The sequence below is a fragment of the Rutidosis leptorrhynchoides genome, chromosome 1 (assembly GCF_046630445.1).
Source record: "Rutidosis leptorrhynchoides isolate AG116_Rl617_1_P2 chromosome 1, CSIRO_AGI_Rlap_v1, whole genome shotgun sequence".
Lineage (NCBI taxonomy): Eukaryota > Viridiplantae > Streptophyta > Magnoliopsida > Asterales > Asteraceae > Rutidosis > Rutidosis leptorrhynchoides.
Genome location: NC_092333.1, coordinates 403,151,862 through 403,172,079, shown reverse-complemented (window position 1 = coordinate 403,172,079; position 20,218 = coordinate 403,151,862). Strand labels below are relative to the sequence as shown.

The 20,218-nt window shown below is 33.9% G+C and overlaps 1 non-coding gene across 1 annotated transcript; it reads left to right on the top strand.

Moving 5' to 3' along the window:
- Positions 1 to 16,125: 16,125 nt before the first annotated feature.
- Positions 16,126 to 16,232, top strand: LOC139886973 (small nucleolar RNA R71). Its single transcript, XR_011772829.1, has one exon. It is a non-coding gene; the product is annotated as a small nucleolar RNA R71 (small nucleolar RNA).
- The last annotated feature ends 3,986 nt before the right edge of the window (positions 16,233 to 20,218 follow it).

Sequence of the window (20,218 nt, the reverse complement as noted above, 5' to 3'; positions counted from 1 at the left end):
AATCTACGATCTAATAACTCTTGAATCTGTGACATCATTTCACAAATTTCAGATGCCGCTAATCGGTATGGAGCTTTTGCAACTGGAGTTGTTCCAGAAACCAACTCAATCTTATATTCGACTTCCCTTACCGGCGGCAGACCTGGTAACTCATCTGGGAACACTTCGGGAAATTCTGATACTACTGGAATATCGGCCACTGTTCTCTTTTCTTTCTTCGCATCAATCACATACGCAAGAAAAGAATCACAACCCTTTGCCATCGACTTTTTCGCTTTCATCATGGTTATCAACGGAAAATTATACCCGCCCCGCTCCCCCCGGGCCACAACACGGGTTCCATCGGTCGAACGAAAGGTAATCATTTTCCTATCGCACTTAATATTAGCCCTAAGTGAGCTCAGCCAATCCATTCCTAATACTACATCAAAGCTAGGAATAGGTAACACTAAACAAGTCACCGGGAAAGACTTCCCTTCAATCTCTATACAAACCCCAGACACATATGTTGTGACGGGTGTGGTCTTACCATCGGCTACTTCTACACTAACCGGCTTGGGTAACACAATAGCTGGTAAATTCAACTTAGCACAGAAATCTAGGGACATAAAACACTTATTGACACCACAATCAAACAATACACGAGTAGGTATTGAGTTGATTAGAAACATACCGGTGATCACTTCGTCGGTTGCCACGGCATTCTCAACCAACATCTGAAAAGCTCTAGCCTCTGTTGTTGGAGGGTTCTTCCTCTTTTGCCCACTCGAGGCAGTTGACCCTCCGGCTGATGCCGAACGCACCCCTGACCCTGCCCCGGAACTACCACTCTTCGACGGACAACTAACTGCATGATGCCCTGGTTTATGACAACTCCAACACACACTATTCGGATACGAACATGCTGAAGACTCATGCCCAACAACACCACACTTTAAACATCTTCTTGTAGCCTCAGAGCACTGATCACTATGAGAAGATCGACACGTGTGACACCAATTCCCTTTACCTGATCCAGACCCAGAACTACTCTGACCACTTTTACCCTTAGATTTAAATCCACTAAACTTCTTGGATTTAGATCCTGATTGACCAGATACTTGCCCACCTTTTTGTAGCACATTACCAAACATTCTATTTATGGCGGCCTGAACATCACTTTCTACCATCTTAGCCATCACAACAGCTTGAGACAACGATGTAGCTGTTCTAACAAAAGTTCGGTACTCTGGCAAAATGATATTAATGAAATGCTAGATACGAGACGCTTCGTAGGGCACCCACTGCTGTACAAACCTTAGTTTATCCATATACTTCTCTACTACCTCATCAATCGTCATTTGAGGTGTCATCTTCATTTCAAGAAACTCAGTCTTGATTCGGTTCATATCAAATGGGTTACAATACTGTTCACACACCTTCCCATGAAACTGTTCCCACGTGATCATACCCACTTGCTCTTTTGGTATACTGGAAATCAAGGAATCCCACCAAATCATAGCCCTACCTCTCAACAGTCAACTAGCATATGTTACTTTCAGCTCAGGTTCACACTGACACGCTTCAAATACTCTTTCAATTTCTCGCAACCAATTGAGAGTTACAGTCGGATCAGTACTTCCAGAAAACTCAGAGGGTTTACAATCACGGAAGTTCTTATAAGTACATCTTTTGGGTGGTTGCATGTAAGGTTGTTGGAACATTTGCATTTGGTATGGGTTTATCATCATGGGATTTTGGTACGTAAAAGTGTTTTGCGGTGGCATATAGTATTGGTTAGGTATTTGATTCTGAAACTGGTTCTGGTGCATATTAGGTATCGTTTGGGATTGTGCGGTTGGGAATCCAGGTGGTGTATCATCATTTCCAGAATGCCTTGCTAATTCGAGCTCATTAATTTTGTCTTCAGCCTCTTTTAGCTTGCTTTCTAACTGAAGGATGTAACTATTCTGATCATCATCAGACTCAACACCCTCTTCTGGTGCTCTGAATGTTCCGGGGTTGGATGGGCCAGTTGCGTTTCTATCAGCCATACCTGTGCTACAAAACAGCTCACACAAAAGCTTAGTGGATAACAGTTAGTTCAATCACAACTAACACACGTATATCCTATTTTCACTTAGTCACCCACTCCCATAGACATGTTTGACTTGCCTCAGGGTTTGGGAACAAAATACGCGCACGTACTTGCTGCCAAACCTTGCCCTGATACCAACTTGTAACACCGACCATTTTTTTTTTTAAAACACAGCGGAAGACTTATTAACAAACACACTATAAGTCACGACATTACATTAATCTGAGTAATTAAGTTTAAGTTTACACAGCAGTGTTACGTTATTACAAAACATTATTTAAACAAAAGTCCACATCAGAGTAGGGTTGTCAAACATGTCTTCTGCAACAGCACCCATCCCGATTAGCAGTACCTAAACCTACAACGGAAGAATATGTGGGGGATTAGCGCACCGCTAAGTGAATGGAATCTATCTAACAGGTATAGCTTAAGCCACACACAAGCTATATACTAACAACAACACTTGCTAACTACCGACTAGCAAACAATAAGACAATACGAGGATCGTCGGCTTATACGAGCACACGACTCTCAGCTGATCGGGCCTGAGTCTACCGATAGTCCCTGCTACTCAATTCACAGTATAGTTATCCAGATGCAGGGGGTGCATCGTTCACACTATACTCAATAATCAGTAGCCTATGGACCCAACATCCCCTAGGCACGGTTGACCTCATACGGACTCTAACCTCTCCTAGGCACGGTCTCGAGTCCCCAGTCTCCCTAGGCCCGACTGGTGCCAATCACACGGTGTACACATAATTCACATACAACATCAGGCAAACGATATTATTCTATCATAGCAATTCCTACACTATGCATGGTAAAAGAGTCAACCACAGTAGCATGATATGCTACTTAAACTCTATCCGTAGATGGACCCACTCACCAATTACCAGCAACTGCTCAGTTATTATTTCTGAGCTTCCTCCTTGTTCTTATCTCCTGAGAATAGCAAAAACCAAGTTAGAATAGTGTTCCCATCAAGATTAGACACACTGACAGCGAATTATAGCAAATTTGTAAAAAAATGCGTCCGCTAAAATTTTCATGCTTAAACACTATGTAAAAAATACACGGACAGCATAACGGCTATAAATCAACACTTAGTAAAATTTTCACTGTCTAAGACCATCGGTCGATGGTCCCATCCATCGGCCGATCGTCAACACACCATCGGTCGATGGTCTCCCCCAATCGGCCGATCGTCAAAATTACATCCGTTGGTCAAAAATCATACACCATCGGTCGATGGTCTTGTACACCAGCCGATCGTCCCTCACCATCGATCGATGGTCAAAGACCATCGGCCGAAGGTAGTTCATCAGCTGCAACAGCAGCAAAGTGACGGATTTCAACCCAAAATCACCAAATCTCAACTTTGGACACGTTTTTGAACTCAAAACTGGTTACATCTTTTACACTAAACATTTAGAATCATAAACCCATAACTTTTATGCTCAAACAACATCAATTTAAGTATTTTTGACCCACAAATCACTTTTAACAAAACTCACCTTCAAACTCAATTTACACACTGATTTGGACATGAAATTTGACAAATCTTACCTTGATAGACTCACAACAACACAATGAATCAGTTTCTTGACTCAATTTAAGAACCAAATCGAGATTGAGTGATTAGGGTTTTTGAAGAGGTGAAAGTTAGGTACGGGAGTGATGAAGTGAATTTTCTGGAAACATCAAAAATGAGCTGGTCAAGGCTTATATATTTGTGTTAACCACAATACCCCATCACACACGGGTATTTACCAGTTATCTGATATCTTTCGCACAAGATTAAGTAACCCAAACGAGGTCCAATTAAAATAAACAAACCTGTTCTGGGACCCTTGTCACAAACTGGTCACAACACAATTATAATAAAACACTAATAAAATAATTAAAATAAAAGCACTTAAGACTAAACACAAACCCTAAGGGCAAAATAGGCAACTTACAACTAGCCCGGGTTTCAGTCTGTTACAGATCTAGCCTGAGATGTGTATACACTAGGTCGTGGATTGATTCAAGATAATATATATCGATTTATTTCTGTACATCTAACTGTGGACAACTAGTTGTAGGTTACTAACTAGGACAGCTGACTTAATAAATTTAAAACAGTAAAACGTATTAAAAATGTTGTAAATATATTTTGGGATGAGAATACATGCAGTTTTATAAATGTTTTATGAAATAGACACAAGTAATTGAAACTACATTATATGGGTGAATGATCGAAGCCGAATATGCCCCTTTTTGCTTGGTAACCTAAGAATTAGTAAACCGATCTACTAATTGACGCAAATCCTAAAGATAGATCTATTGGGCCTAACGACCCCCATCCAAAGTACCGGATGCTTTAGTACTTCGAATTCGTTTATATCATGTCCGAAGGATTTCCCGGAATGATAGGGGATATTCTTATATGCATCTTGTTAATGTCGGTTACTAGGTGTTCACCATATGAATGAATTTTATCTCTATGTATGGGATGTATATTGAAATATGAAATCTTGTGGTCTATTATTATGATTTGATAATATATAGGTTAAACCTATAACTCACCAACATTGTTGTTGACATTTTAAGCATGTTTATTCTCAGGTGATTATTAAGAGCTTCCGCTGTTGCATACTAAAATAAGGACAAGATTTGGAGTCCATGCTTGTATGATATTATGTAAAAACTGCATTCAAGAAACTTATTTTTGATGTAATATATTCTTATTGTAAACCATTATGTAATGGTCGTGTGTAAACGGTATATTTTAGATTATCATTATTTGATAATCTACGTAATGCTTTTTAAACCTTTATCGATAAAATAAAGGTTATGGTTGTTTAAAAAATGAATGCAGTCTTTGAAAAACGTCTCACATAGAGGTCAAAACCTCGCGACGAAATCAATTAATATGGAACGTTTATAATCAATATGAACGGGACATTTCAATTAATTCATCCCCGTGTCCGGTCAAATGAACAATTATCAGTATTTATAGATATCCCGCCCACCGTACCCAGTCAAGCGTATGTGGTTAAATATAAATACGTCAAATTATAAATCTTTATATTAAATCAACGAGATATCATTTAATTAATATAAAGCCCATTAATAGCCCATAGTCTAATTTCCACAAGTGTCGGTCTTTTGTCCAAACCCCAATTATGGTCCAAAGCCCTATATCCCTGTCTTAATATTTAGTCCAACATCACGATTACTTCGGCTTAAATAAACATAATAATAACTTAGCTACGAGACATTAATTTAAAAAGGTTGAACATAACTTACAATGAGTATTAATCGCGTAGTGTTATACGGACAGAGTTTCGACTTACAAATTTAAAACATTCGCTACCATAACCTTTTTACGTAGATAGAAAATTAAAATTATATATATATATATATATATATATATATATATATATATATATATATATATATAATTATATATATATATATATATATATATATATATATATATATTACGTAGATAGAAAATTAAAATTATAATTATAATTATATATATATATATATATATATATATATATATATATATATATATATATATATATATATATATATATATATATATATATTTTACATAGATAGAAAGAAAGAAAAAGGGGTGAAGGATTCGGCAGAATGCGCGAGCTTTTATAGGCCAAATTGTGACAGGGCTGCTCCACAATCACGATGGTTTTGAGGCTTCTGGCTTCGCGATCACGGAGCTCTTGTTTCCAGCTCATCCAAGTGAATTAAACATGGGCTGCTTTGATTAAAATAATATATAATATATATATATAATTAATTATATATAATATTATATTCTTGTGCAGAGTTGACTTGTAATTTTATCTCCGTTGAGTCGCACGTTGATAGTTGGTTCATGTCTTGGTTCCGGATTTTCGAACGCCTTTTCGTACGATTTAATATCTTGTACTTTGCGTTTTGCGGCTTGTACTCTTGTCATTTTTAGACGTTTCTCATCAATAATTTGAACCACTTGAATTGTATCTTGTACATTTGAGCTTTTTGGTCATTTGCGTCTTCAAATCGACGAATCTCTCTTTTGTCTTCACCTTTTATTATTTAAACGAATATTACTTGTAAATAGAACAATTGCAACTAAAAGCTTGTCTTTCTTGAAGGATAATGCTATGAAATATATGTTTGTTTTTAACATTATCAAATATTCCCACACTTGAGCGTTGCTTGTCCTCAAGCAATATAGAACTTGAATATAAAAACATACTTGAATCACTTCTTTATTCTTCACACTTTGTACATTAGTGATTTTGATACGGCAGTATGAACAATGATAGTAACGTTGTGGTTTACAGTCCCACATGACTATAAAAATTTAGATCCTTTAAGAAATTGGATCTTTTTGAAAACATTTGATCTTTTGAAAATTTATTCTAGCTTTTACCCTAGATAAGTTTTCCGGAATAACCCTTCACCGGTGTTGCAAAATATTTTTGTGGGTTTTGTGGGTTTTAGATCTTAAAATTTTAGCTCAAAACTTGCGGTTTTGTGTCACCCACTTGCTAACCTTGTATCAGAAAGCACACATCCAGTTTACTTGTTCCGTATATTACCTTTCGGTAAACTACCGTCCGGTTGTAAAGGAAAGCGATGAACAAGAAACTGTTAAGGCAATGTCTAATGACATTCTTTTGATTATGGTCCACAACGTGTTGGATGCAATTACTATCCTTTGTAGGAGAAATAGCAAAGATCACCCTATAATTTTTCGGTCTGGCACAAGGTCCTGTCTTCGACCATGCTATGCAACCACTGTTCTTACGGTTGACACCCGATTTAGTTCAGCTGACCTAATGAATTCCGGTGAATTCTCAGGATTTTACGTTCAATGGTAATGAGCGCATTGAAAATAGGTTTTCAGAAAACAAATCGGTTTGTAATTTGATCAAAATATTTTCTCGTTCAAGCTTGAGTTTAGATATCATCGAATTCCATGAGTTTGTAATTCTCAATCTTTAAGGTCAATCTCAAGTATTGAGTAATATCAGGCTTAAAAGCTGTTTTTTGATCTTTAAGGAGATTATCCTTTCTGGGGGTCTGATTCATTAGTCTTATCAAGCTAATTTTCACGGCACCCTTCCTATTTTACGAGACAGATCCTCTCATGGTTAGGATAAGTCTGACCACATGGCGACCCTGTTTGATGCTGAGGTCCGTGGATTTCCTACTGATTTTAGTGATGACTTTTCTAGATTTTTCGTCAACCTACAGCTGGTCTGGACGACAACTTCCTGACCTAAATCAAGAAGCGTGTGTCTTTTTTGGAAGACTTTACTTCCTTTTAATGATGGAATTGATTCATCGTGTAGATCCATCTTTCTTTCAAATATATTACAGTAAATTGGGTAAAATTGATTAATATTGTTCAAAACAAAAGTACATGTAATAATCTTGTACAAAAATATGTGATATATGTTTTAAAGAACTTGGTAAATTCTTCCCACACTTAGCTTTTATTTCTTTCTTTCTTTGCCTTTTTATTCTCCTCTATTCCGTTTTTAAATGAATTCTAGCATTTTGGATTGTTTCTCAATTTATGTCCTTTTCGAGATAACAATAATTTTGGTATTAATATCAAGTTTTATCGTTCATAAATATGTATAAACATGATTTTGAATTCATTTAGTTGAAAATTTTTCAAATTTTCACAAAATTTGACAATTAAACTAAGTGTATCAATTAAATGTTTAAACCGAAAGAATTTAATCCCTTCCCACACTTAAGATCTTGCAAAGCCCTCATTTGCAAGAAATCAGTAACAATTTAAATTATTGAGGGTGATTAGCGTAGAAAAATGATTAAAATTTTACCAAAGTTTCCAAACATATTGTTGTATGTTTTGAATGATAAATGGTGCACTTCATTTGTTCATTCTGTCTGTTGATACATCACATTTGTTTTTCATCTTGTCGTCAAAATTAGTAGCTTTTGCTGAACTTAATGCCAGTCTTTGAGAATGCGCTGTTTTACCTTGTTTTGTACATAAGATAAACTACAAACGTACATATATACATATTTTTGAAGTTTGGTATATTACCCCACATTCAAAAATTATTAAAAAAAATTAAAGTTAGAAAACTATAAAAATTATTACAGTATCACAATAAGTATTAAAGAGTAATAACATTACAGATTACAAACTTCAAAATAGGAATAAAATAAAACTACGGTTGATGAGGATAGTTCCAGTAAGGATCTCATTCATAGCCATAAGTGTTGTAGAATGCCTGAGCTGGGTAATATGTAGGGAACGGTGGTCGGGTCTGTATAGTTCATGGAGGAAATATGGCCATTTGAGTAGGAATGTAGTTTGTATTTATGTATGCACAATAACTTATGATTTGGTTTTGATGATACTGCCAATCCTGAAATGCTCGTTGTCTAGCCATTTCATACTCATGTTGGGCCATAAAAATTTGCATTTCTGTCATCTGATTTCCTCCACCTTCATTACCTTGATTTTGATTATGCTCTTCTTGTGGATGCCTCCCTTGATATGGCAGTGTAATGTTATTTCTTTTCAATAAAACCTTTACACCAGCATATACTCGTATATCAATCTGATCATGAGGAATGGGTTCTTGTACTAATTCCCTTCCCCAAGTACTATCCACACTGAGATACTCAGCAATTAAAGTCACAAAAATACCACCCACTATAATACTATTGTTTCGCATTCCCTTTATCATTTCTGACAAATAATAACCCACACAATAAGGAATATTTACAAAGCTCTGTGGGTCTCTAATACACATTAGATAAAATAAATCATTTTCATTCACTTTATCTTTATTTTTACCCCTTTGTGTAATAGAGTTGGAAATGAATCTATGGATTACCCTGAGCTCAGCTCTATCTATATCAGTATAAGAATAGTGACCCCCACGAAAACGATTATGGCTAGTCATTCTACTCCACAACTCATTCATATCAAAATCCTGATCAACCCTTCTACCATTACTTATCAACTGTCTAAAATAATCAATTAATAGTTCTTCAGACGTATAAATACACAAAGCTTCAGCCATATCTAATAAAGACATACGGTGCATTATACCTCCTAATAAGAATCTAATAAAACTTTTATCTGTTAAACCAGTTACTTCATCATTTAGTTCAATAGTACTTAATAACTCAACGCACCATTCCTTATACACAGGTCTACGTATAGTGAATAGACTAACCCAATTATTGAAAGTAGAATTACCATACCTTTGTGTAAGTAATTCTTTTATTGGCTCGGCCAATCCCACTGTTTCTAACGGTGCCCAATCTATTACCCTGGGCACTTCAATATTCTTAGGTTGCAGAATGTTTAAGTTCCGCTGGAATTTTGGATACTCTGTCCAAAATCTATCAAAAACTAAGTTCGGGTGTAGATTTGCTTCAACTGCTCATGACAATGGGATAAAAGGGTGTGGTTGATTTTGTTTGTATTGTTCACTGAAATCTTGATCCTTGTCATCTTCATTATAAGTATTAAAGTTTTGTGGCGCGGATGAAGATTCACCTCGTTCATTCTGCGAAACACATTAAACAAAAAAAATTTGTGCATCCAAAAGTGCATTAGTGTTAGCAAAATAACAATTTAAAACAATTACAATAACATGTTTAATCCATATTAAACTTATACTCATTTTCATATTTTTATCAATTCTACAAATTTTCAAATAAGCATATATGAAAATGCATACAAAGTTCATAAGCATTTTACTCAAATAATATGTCAAAATAATCGTTATTAGTATTTAAACAAGTTTCAAATGGCATTCATATCAAAATAACCTCGTTCATGCATTTTTTTTATATATAAAACCTTTATTAATAAAACAATTAATGGATTAATTTTTAAAATTTGTTCCTTTCTTTGGGTTGAGGTCGTTTCGGTACGTTCACCTAGTTCGTCCCTCTACAAAATTTTAAAATTTGTCATTTCAAAGCGATTGTTTTAAAAGCAAAGATTTTTGGGTTTTTTTTAATGTTTTTGCATACTTTAGATCAATAAAATTAAAAATAATGATAACAAAATTTCTCGTTCCGCCCTCGGGTAAAGCAATTTCGGTTCAACGACCTAGTCTTCAACTCATGATGAATTTTAGAAATCAAATTTTTAACTTAATGAAGTAAAGTAAATTTTTGTTTTTAAATTCACACCAAACTTAAATTTAAAATGCATAAAATTTCATATAAATATTATTGGTATTTATATACATTAGTTTACAAACTTACATTTATAAATAATATAGAGATATATTAATTTAGAAAACAATAAAAATCTTTTTAGTATTTTATCCCACTTTAATCAATCAAATATTAATAAAAATATACGTCCCTCTTTTGGGTAAAGTAATTTCGGCTATATTACCTAATTTTACTCCTGACGAATTTCTGAAATATTTTGAATTGATTGATTAAAGATTTTTATACATTATGAATAAACGGTAAATTTTTCATTGATGTATTAAATTTTTGTATGATATCAATAATTTCGGTTTATTATACCTAATTTTATTGAATATCAATTTAATACTTTATAGCGAACGATTCAGCGTTTATTATCAAAAGGTTAAAAGAAAAAAAATAAAAACTATACATACTTACCTGTGAGATAGAATTCTCAGAAACCTGCTTTAGTCGACTCATAGGAGAGTCGTTCGATTTGGGTTTCCATTGTTACATAAGCGTAACCTCGATTTTTTAATAACTTTTCTTCTAAACATATGAACGTTCCTTCTCTGCATAAAGTAACGAACTCGGTATTGGAATATGTTTGATTGTTCGAACATTTCCCTTCGTGTGACCATTTTCCGCATTTATGACATCTTTCAAGGTGTCGTGCTCTTCTTTTTGTTGCGGATTTTGATTTTCCTTTACCAAAACGTATCTTATTATGATTGTTCCTGAGTTCTTTTCTTACTTCGTCCATTTTTCCTCTTATGAATGATACCAGCTCACTCGGGAAGATGTTATTATTACGTTTAGTAATCATAGCGTGTAGTAGTAGACCATGGTTCAGATCAAAGGAATTCTTCATCTCGTAAAACCTAAAAACACAAAAATTCAGAATGGAGGGAGAAGACTAGTTTTTTAGGGTCTGGTAGGGAAAGACCATTCGGATTCCATTTTCAAGAACTATATGAAAACAGAAAATCTAACTCTAGACATCATTATATTATTTCTTAGAACATTTGAATCTCCCCACACTTAGGTGGCTGTGGTGGTGAAATTGTGATTAACTTCATTGTCAACTTCCATCGGACCATGTATGTAATGTTTAACTCTGTGACCATTAACTTTAAATTCAATCCCATTTGAATTTATCAACTCTATTGTTCCATATGGGAAAACTCTTTTGACTATAAATGGTTCAGACCATCTTGATTTCAATTTTCCAGGAAATAGCTTGAATCGTGAATTGAAAAGAAGAACTCGGTCTCCTTCCTTGAATTCTTTTAAACTTCTGATTCTTTTATCATGCCATTTCTTCCTTCTTTCCTTATATATTAACGAATTTTCATATGCATCGTGTCTTAATTCTTCTAATTCATTTAGTTGACTTAATCGTAGACGTCCGGCTTCATGTAAATCAAGATTACACGTCTTCAAAGCCCAAAATGCTTTGTGCTCAATTTCTACTGGAAGGTGACATGCTTTTTCGTAAATGAGTTTAAAAGGTGTGGTGCCAATTGGAGTTTTGTAGGCTGTTCTAAAAGCCCAGAGTGCATCCTCCAATTTCATGGACCATTTTTTCGGATTCGACCCTACAGTTTTCTCTAGAATACGTTTTAATGCTCGGTTAGTATTTTCAACTTGTTCACTTATTTGTGGATGATAAGCGGTTGAGATTTTATGAGTTACTCCATATCTTTTGAGAACTTTCTTAAGTTGATTATTACAGAAATGAGTACCCCGATCACTTATTAAAGCTTTCGGTGTTCTGAACTTTGCAAAAAGATGTTTTAAGAAGTTGACTACAACTCGTGCATCGTTAGTTGGGAGAGCTTGTGCTTCCGCCTATTTAGATACATAATCAATGGCTTCGAGAATATAGAGATTATTATGAGATTTTGGAAATGGACCCATAAATTCGATACCCCAAACGTCAAATAATTCACATACTTGAATGACATTTTGTGGCATTTCATCACGTTGACTTATTTTTTCGGCCCTTTGACAAGCATCACAGGATTTACAAAGAAGGTATGCGTCTTTGAAAATTGTAGGCCAATACAATCCAGCATCATAAACTTTTCTTGCTGTGAGTTGAGTCCCATAATGCCCTCATGTTGGCCCTGTGTGACAATGGTTTAAGATTTGACTATTTTCCTCTTCGAATACGCATCGACGTATTATTCCATCGGGAAAACTTTTAAACAAATGTAGATCTTCCCAAAAATAGTGTTTTATATCACTAAAGAATTTCTTTCGTTTTTGGTACGACAACCCTTTTTCAAGGAATCCACATACTAAGTAGTTTGCATAGTCTGCAAACCATGGAATTTCATTATAATCGATCTTCAATAGATATTCATCAAGAAAGTTATCTTGTATAGCCGATTCATTTCGAACTTCTAATTCAGGATTTTCAAGACGAGAAAGATGATCAGCTGCGAGATTTTCTGCTCTCTTTTTGTCTCGGATTTCAATATCGAACTCTTGTAAGAGTAAGATCCAATGGATTAATCATGATTTGGCATCTTGTTTCAAAAATAGGTATCTAAGAGCAGAATGATCAGTATAGACCATCGTTTTAGCTAGAACGAGATATAAACAAAATTTGTCAAAAGCAAAGACAATAGCAAGGAGTTCTTTTTCAGTAGTTGTATAATTCGTTTGTGCTCCTTGTAACGTCTTACTAGTGTAATAGATAGGTTGAAATAGTTTTTCAATTCTTTGACCTAAAACGGTTCCCATTGCAAAATCACTTGCATCGCACATGAGTTCAAATGGTAGATTCCAATTTGGAGTTATCATGATCGGCGCATTAGTGAGTTTTTCTTTAAGAATATTAAAAGATTTGATGCATTCATCCGAAAAGATGAATGAAGCATCTTTCTCTAGGAGTTTATTCATAGGAGTGACAATTTTATAAAAATCTTTTATGAACCTTCTGTAAAAACTGGCATGCCCTAGAAAACTCCTAACTCCTCTAACATTGGTGGGATGTGGAAGTTTAGCAATTACATCTACTTTAGCTCTATCCACTTCAATTCCTTCACTTGAAATTTTATGACCAAGAACGATGCCTTCTTTAACAATGAAATAGCATTTCTCCCAATTAAGAACTAGATTTGATTGTTCGCATCTAATAAGCATTCGTTCAAGATTAACTAGACATGTTTCAAAAGTATCACCGAAGACTGAAAAGTCATTCATGAAAACTTCCATGCATTCTTCTATCATGTCGTGAAAAATCGTCATCATGCACCTTTGAAAGGTTGCAGGGGCGTTGCAAAGTCCAAATGGCATGCGTTTGTAAGCAAAAGTACCATAAGGGCACGTGAAGGTGGTTTTCTCTTGGTCCTCGGGTGCGATTAAAATTTGAAAGTATCCGGAGAAACCGTCAAGAAAACAATAGTAACTGTTCCCAGCTAACCTTTCCAACATTTTATCAATGAAAGGTAAAGGAAAGTGATCTTTTCTAGTGGCGTCATTTAATTTTCTATAATCAATACAAACACGCCATCCTGTTACAGTCCTAGTGGGAATAAGTTCATCTTTTTCCATTTGTGATGACAGTCATGCCATCCTTCTTAGGCACGCATTGAACTGGGCTTACCCATGGACTATCAGAGATTGGATAAATTAAACCTGCATCGAGCAGTTTAATTATTTCTTTCTTAACAACATCTTACATATTAGGATTTAGTCTTTGTTGGTGTTGCACATATGTTTTATGACCTTCTTCCATAAGTATTTTATGTGTGCAATACGAAGGACTTATACCTTTAATGTCATGAATCTTCCATGCAATACCTGGTTTATGTGCTTTTAGCACAGAAATGAGTTGAGATTTTTCATTTTTCGTAAGAGAATACGATATTATTACAGGTAATTCAGATTCACCATGTAAATAAGCGTATTCCAAATGGGTTGGAAGTGGCTTTAACTCTAATATCGGTGGTTCTTCTATCGATGATTTGTATCGATATCTGTCTTCCTCTTTTAGCATTTGAAGTTCTTCTGTTGTTGGTTCGTATTCATTAGCCATAAGTGTAGCTAACATTTAAGCTTCATCAATTGGTTCAGTTCCTTCTCCTAAAGAGCATTCTCATGTTCCTTGTAATTCTGGAAATTCTTGTAACAATTCTGCATGTGAATCTATAGTTTGAACATAATAACATGTATCATCTGAAGATTGTGGTTGTTGCATGGCTCTATCAACAGAAAAAGTAACACTCTCGTCCTCAATACTTAGGGTCAGTTTCTTACCGAACACGTCTATTGTTGCTTTAGCCATGTTTAAGAATGGTCTTCCTAATATAAGAGGAACTCGAGAATCTTCTTCCATGTCCAGAATAACAAAGTCTACTGGAAATATTAAAGTACCAACTTTAACTAGCATGTTCTCCATTATCCCTCTAGGATATTTTAATGATCGATCGGCTAGTTGTATGCTTATTCGTGTTGGTTTCAATTCTCCAAGGTCTAGTTTAGCGTATAATGAATACGGCATTAAATTTATACTAGCACCTAAGTCTGCCAATGCTTCTATTGAACTAAGACTATCCAGAAAACATGGAATTGTGAAACTTCCTGGATCTGATAATTTTTCTGGAAGCTTATTATACAGCACTGCAAAACAATTAGCATTCATTGTAACAGCCGAGAGTTCTTCCATTTTCTTTCTATTTGTGATTAGATCTTTCAGGAATTTAGCATATCTTGGCATTCCTGAAATCACATCAATGAAAGGAAGATTGACATTTATTTGTTTAAACATATCCAAGAATTTGGATTGCTCGGCTTCAAGTCTTTCTTTTCTCATTTTACTCGGGTAAGAAAGTGGTGGTTGGTATGGTTTAACATAAGGCTTTTCCTTAACTGTGTTATCTTCATTAACCTTTTCAACTACCGGTTCTTTTTCTTTATCTTGCTCAGATTGTGGTTCCTGTGTAGTAGGAATATAGTCATCAGAAATTACAGGTATTTCAGGTGGTTTAAGTGTAATACCACTTCTTGTGGTAATGGCTTTAGCTATTTCATTCTCGGGGTTAGCATTTGTATCGCTAGTTAGACTCCCCGGTTTTCTCTCTCTAATTAACCTCGCTAGGTTACTTACTTCTTGTTTCAGATTTTGAATTGAAGCTTGTTGATTTCTAAATGCTTGAGCATTTTGTTCATTCGTTTGTTTATGAGATGTGAAAAACTGAGTTTGAGATTCAACTAGCTTTGAGATCATATCTTCTAAATTTGGCTTTTAATCATCGGTTTGTGGTGATTTATTTGGAAAAATAGGTCTTTGCTAATTGTAAGTATTATTAGATACTTGTTGATTGCTAGGACCTTGTTGGTTGTTGTATGGAACATTTTGGTTATAATTCTGATTTTGATTGTAGTTTGGTCTTGGCGGTTGATAATTATTTTGATAATTATTTTCAGGCCTTTGGTTCATATATGAAACATTTTCTCTTTGTTCCATTGTTTGTTCAATACTGAGACAATCTTTTGTCAAATGTGGTCCTCCACACTGCTCACAACTAATTCGTATTGCGTGAATATCTTTAGTCATCTTTTTCATTCGTCTTTTGAAAGCATCTAACTTTGCGGAAATGGAATCAAAGTCATGGCTAGAATCGGCTCTAACCGCTTTAAATGATCTAACGATGTCTTTTTCTTGATGCCACTCATGTGAGTGGGAGGCTGTGTTATCAAAAATTTTGTAAGCTTCAGTTGCGGTTTTCTTCATAATGGAACCACCAGCTGCTATGTCGATGTCTTTTTGTGTAGTAATGTCGCATCCTTAGTAGAATATTTGTACTATTTGATAAGTGTCTAAACCATGTTGAGGACATCCTCTCAACAACTTTCCAAATCTTGTCCACGCTTCATATAAAGTTTCATTTGGCTTTTGTGTGAACGTAACAATTTCTCCTTGAAGTCTCACGGCTTTAGATGCCGGAAAGAATCTTTTAAGAAATTTCTCAACTAAAACATCCCATGTATCAATCGCCCCTTCAGGTAACGATTCTAACCAATCTTTGGCTTCTCCCTTTAAAGTCCAGGGAAATAACATGAGATAGATCTGTTCATCCTCAACTTCTCTGATTTTAAATAGAGTACAGATCCTATTAAAATTACGAAGATGTTCGTTTGGATCTTCCTTCGGCGTACCACTAAATTGGCATTGATTAGTTACCATGTGTAGGATTTGTCCTTTGATTTCATAATATGGCGCATTAATGTCTGGTTGAGTAATTGCGTGACCTTGGCCAGTGCGTGTAGCTCTCATTCAGTCTTCCATACTTAGAGGTTCCTGATTTTCCATGATTGAAATTGTTAAATCTGAATCACTAGAGGATTCTGATTTAATGGTTTTTTTCTCGACAATCTCTGGTTGAGTAATTTATGGTTCAGGAGGAATAATTAGTGGTTCAGGATCTCTGAATTGTCCCTGAATATCCTCCGGGTTCTCAATTGTGAGGTCGGGTTCAAAAAATGGATTATCGAAAATTTGAATTGGAGTACTCGGTCGACTAGATGATGATTCTAAAGAAAAATCAACGGCGACAATATTGGCTAGATGTCTTGATCGAGTTACAGTTGGTGAACGTATGAAAGGTGGTGAACGTTTTGCTCGGTGCATTCACTGAATATCCTATTAGTTATAAAGATAAAAATTATTAAAGTTATCAAATTAATAGACTTTTCTGATTTTGCCCATGTTTCGAATAGCCAATAGATGCAGCAGGTAGCCAAGACCCTTTAAATCGAAAGCCCACAACTCGCCACTAACAAATCCAACTATTACTACGAACCAGAAAATTTTGGATGTCTATCAATTTAACTGCTTAAAATAATTTTTCGTTGAAATTTAAAGAGAATATAGAAAATTCTATGTCCTAAAAACTAGAGCATAGAAATGAGAAAGAAAGAGCGCGTCGAGAAAAAAAAGTCGAAAAACAAACAGTCGAAAAATAATAAACGTTGGAAGGAAAGCGTCGAAACTTAAAAGTCTAAAAACTAAATATTAAAAGTTGCGTCTAAATGAATTAAAGCTTAAAAAGAATTCTATATCCAAAACGGAAATAACTTAATTAGGCACTAAAATCTATTAACTATTAAAGCGATAAGCGACGTCGTAAAATTCTAAAGCACCTAAATCTTAACCTAAAGAAAAAGCACTTAAGGGATTTTACGGCAAAGCCTAAAAATCTAGGAATATAAAATAACTACGGCAAAAACTAAGTTTAAAACTAATTACGAACGAAAAATATGCAAATTACAAATTATACAATTAAAAATATACAATTTATAAAAAGATACAAAAAATGATAAAATTACTTATTTTTATAAAAATATTATTTTTATATTATTATTTTATAAAATTATTAATTTATAAATTAATAAAACTAAATAAACTTAAATTACAAAATATAAATTAAAACTAGAAATAAATATGTATTAATTAACTAAAAACCCTAATTAGGTTTAATAATAATAATTAAATTTAAATTAAACCCTAATTTGTGCAGATTAAGGATCAGACCTGTCGGAGCAGGCTACGCGATCGCGTAGACTTTTGATTTTATTATTCCGCGATCGTGGAGATGTGCAGGCTCAGAATCTGATGCAGGCTCAAACTGGTTCGATATTTTTTTTAATAGAAAATGTTATGTAATTTAAATAAAACTTAAATTTTAAACAATTGAATTAGAAATAATTTTATAAACTAAATATTAAAAATATAACTTTTATATATATATATATATATATATATATATATATATATATATATATATATATATATATATATATATATATATTATTTTTCTATTTTATATATTTAAAACTTATATAAAAATATATTTTTACAAAAATAGATTAAAACTTAATAAATCTTTATATATATATATATATAGCGTTTCGCTTCGGCATTGATGAGTTCCCCGGCAGCGGCGCCAAAAATACTATGATGTGAGCGAGGTGTAGTACGAAATAGATTATATTTTACTACGAAATACTATTAAATACGATATAATTTTACACAAGTTATTTATTTATTTATTGAATGGATATACCTAAACCTTGCTACAAAACTTATAGGCAGTGTACCTAATCGTAGAGTAGTGTAGTTTTTAGTAAGTCCGGTTCGTTCCACAGGGATACAGCTGAGTTTAACGCTATATTTTTAAACACTATATTTGTATATATATATATATATATATATATATATATATATATATATATATATATATATATATATATATAAGTAGTATTATTATTATTATAAAAGGGGGATTTTACCGTTTAGTGACCGGTTTGTCGATTTTATGTCTTAAGTCACAATTAAAACCAAATGAAAATATTAAATATAAATATAACTTAATTTAAAGCGTTAAGTAAATGACGATAAATAAAAGTGCGATAATTAAAAGTGCTATAATTTAAAGTGCGATAAATAAAATGACGGTAAATAAAAGTACGATGGGATTAAATTAAAGGAATTATGCTTATTTAAACTTCCGTAATCATGATGTTTGACGTGTTGATTTTAATTTGTTACCATGGGTTAATTGTCCTTTGTCCTAGATTATTTGATATGTCCATCTGGTTTTATCCATAATAGTCCATCGGTCATAATTATAAAGTGCGAGAGTTTTCGCCAAATTAACCTTATACCCGAAGTCAAATATTCCAACTAATTGGGGATTCGAACTGTAACAAGGTCTTAATACTTTGTTTAATGAATACACCAGGTTATCGACTGCATGTAATCCAAGGTTTTAATACTTTGTTAACAATTTCACCAATTACCATTGAATGTAATCAACCCCTGTTTTAATGAGTCCAGTGACTATTAATTCATCCCCGTGTCCAGTCAAATGAACAATTATCAGTATTTATAGATATCCCGCCCACCGTACCCAGTTAAGCGTATGTGGTTAAATATAAATACGTCAAATTATAAATCTCTATATTAAATCAACGAGATATCATTTAATTAATATAAAGTCCATTAATAGCCCATAGTCTATTTTCCACAAGTGTCGGTCTTTTGTCCAAACCCCAATTATGGTCCAAAGCCCTATAAACCCGTCTTAATATTTAGTCCAACATCATGATTACTTCGGCTTAAATAAACATAATAATAACTTAGCTACGAGACATTAATTTAAAAAGGTTGAACATAACTTACAATGAGTATTAATCGCGTAGTGTTACACGGACAGAGTTTTGACTTACAAATTTAAAACATTCGCTACCATAACCTTATTATTATTAAACTTAAATTAAAATTAAAATTATATATATATATATTTTACGTATATAGAAAGAAAGAAAAAGGGGTGAAGGATTCGGCAGAATGCGCGAGCTTTTTTAGGCCAAATTGTGACAGGGCTGCTCCGCGATCGCGATGGTTTTGAGGCTTCTGGCTTCGCAATCACGGAGCTCTTGTTTCCAGCTCATCCAAGTGAATTAAACGTGGGCTGCTTTGATTAAAATAATATATAATATATATATAATTAATTATATATAATATTATATTCTTGTGTATAGTTGACTTGTAATTTTAGCTCCGTTGAGTCGCACGTTGATAGTTGGTTCATGTCTTGGTTCCGGATTTTCGAACGCCTTTTCGTACGATTTAATATCTTGTACTTTGTGCTTTGCGGCTTGTACTCTTGTCATTTTTAGACGTTTCTCATCAATAATTTGAACCACTTAAATTGTATCTTGTGCATTTGAGCTTTTTGGTCATTTATGTCTTCAAATCGTCGAATCTGTCTTTTGTCTCCACCTTTTATTATTTAAATGAATATTACTTGTAAATAGAACAATTGCAACTAAAAGCTTGTCTTTCTTGAAGGATAATGCTATGAAATATATGTTTGTTTTTAACATTATCATATATACACTCAATGATCA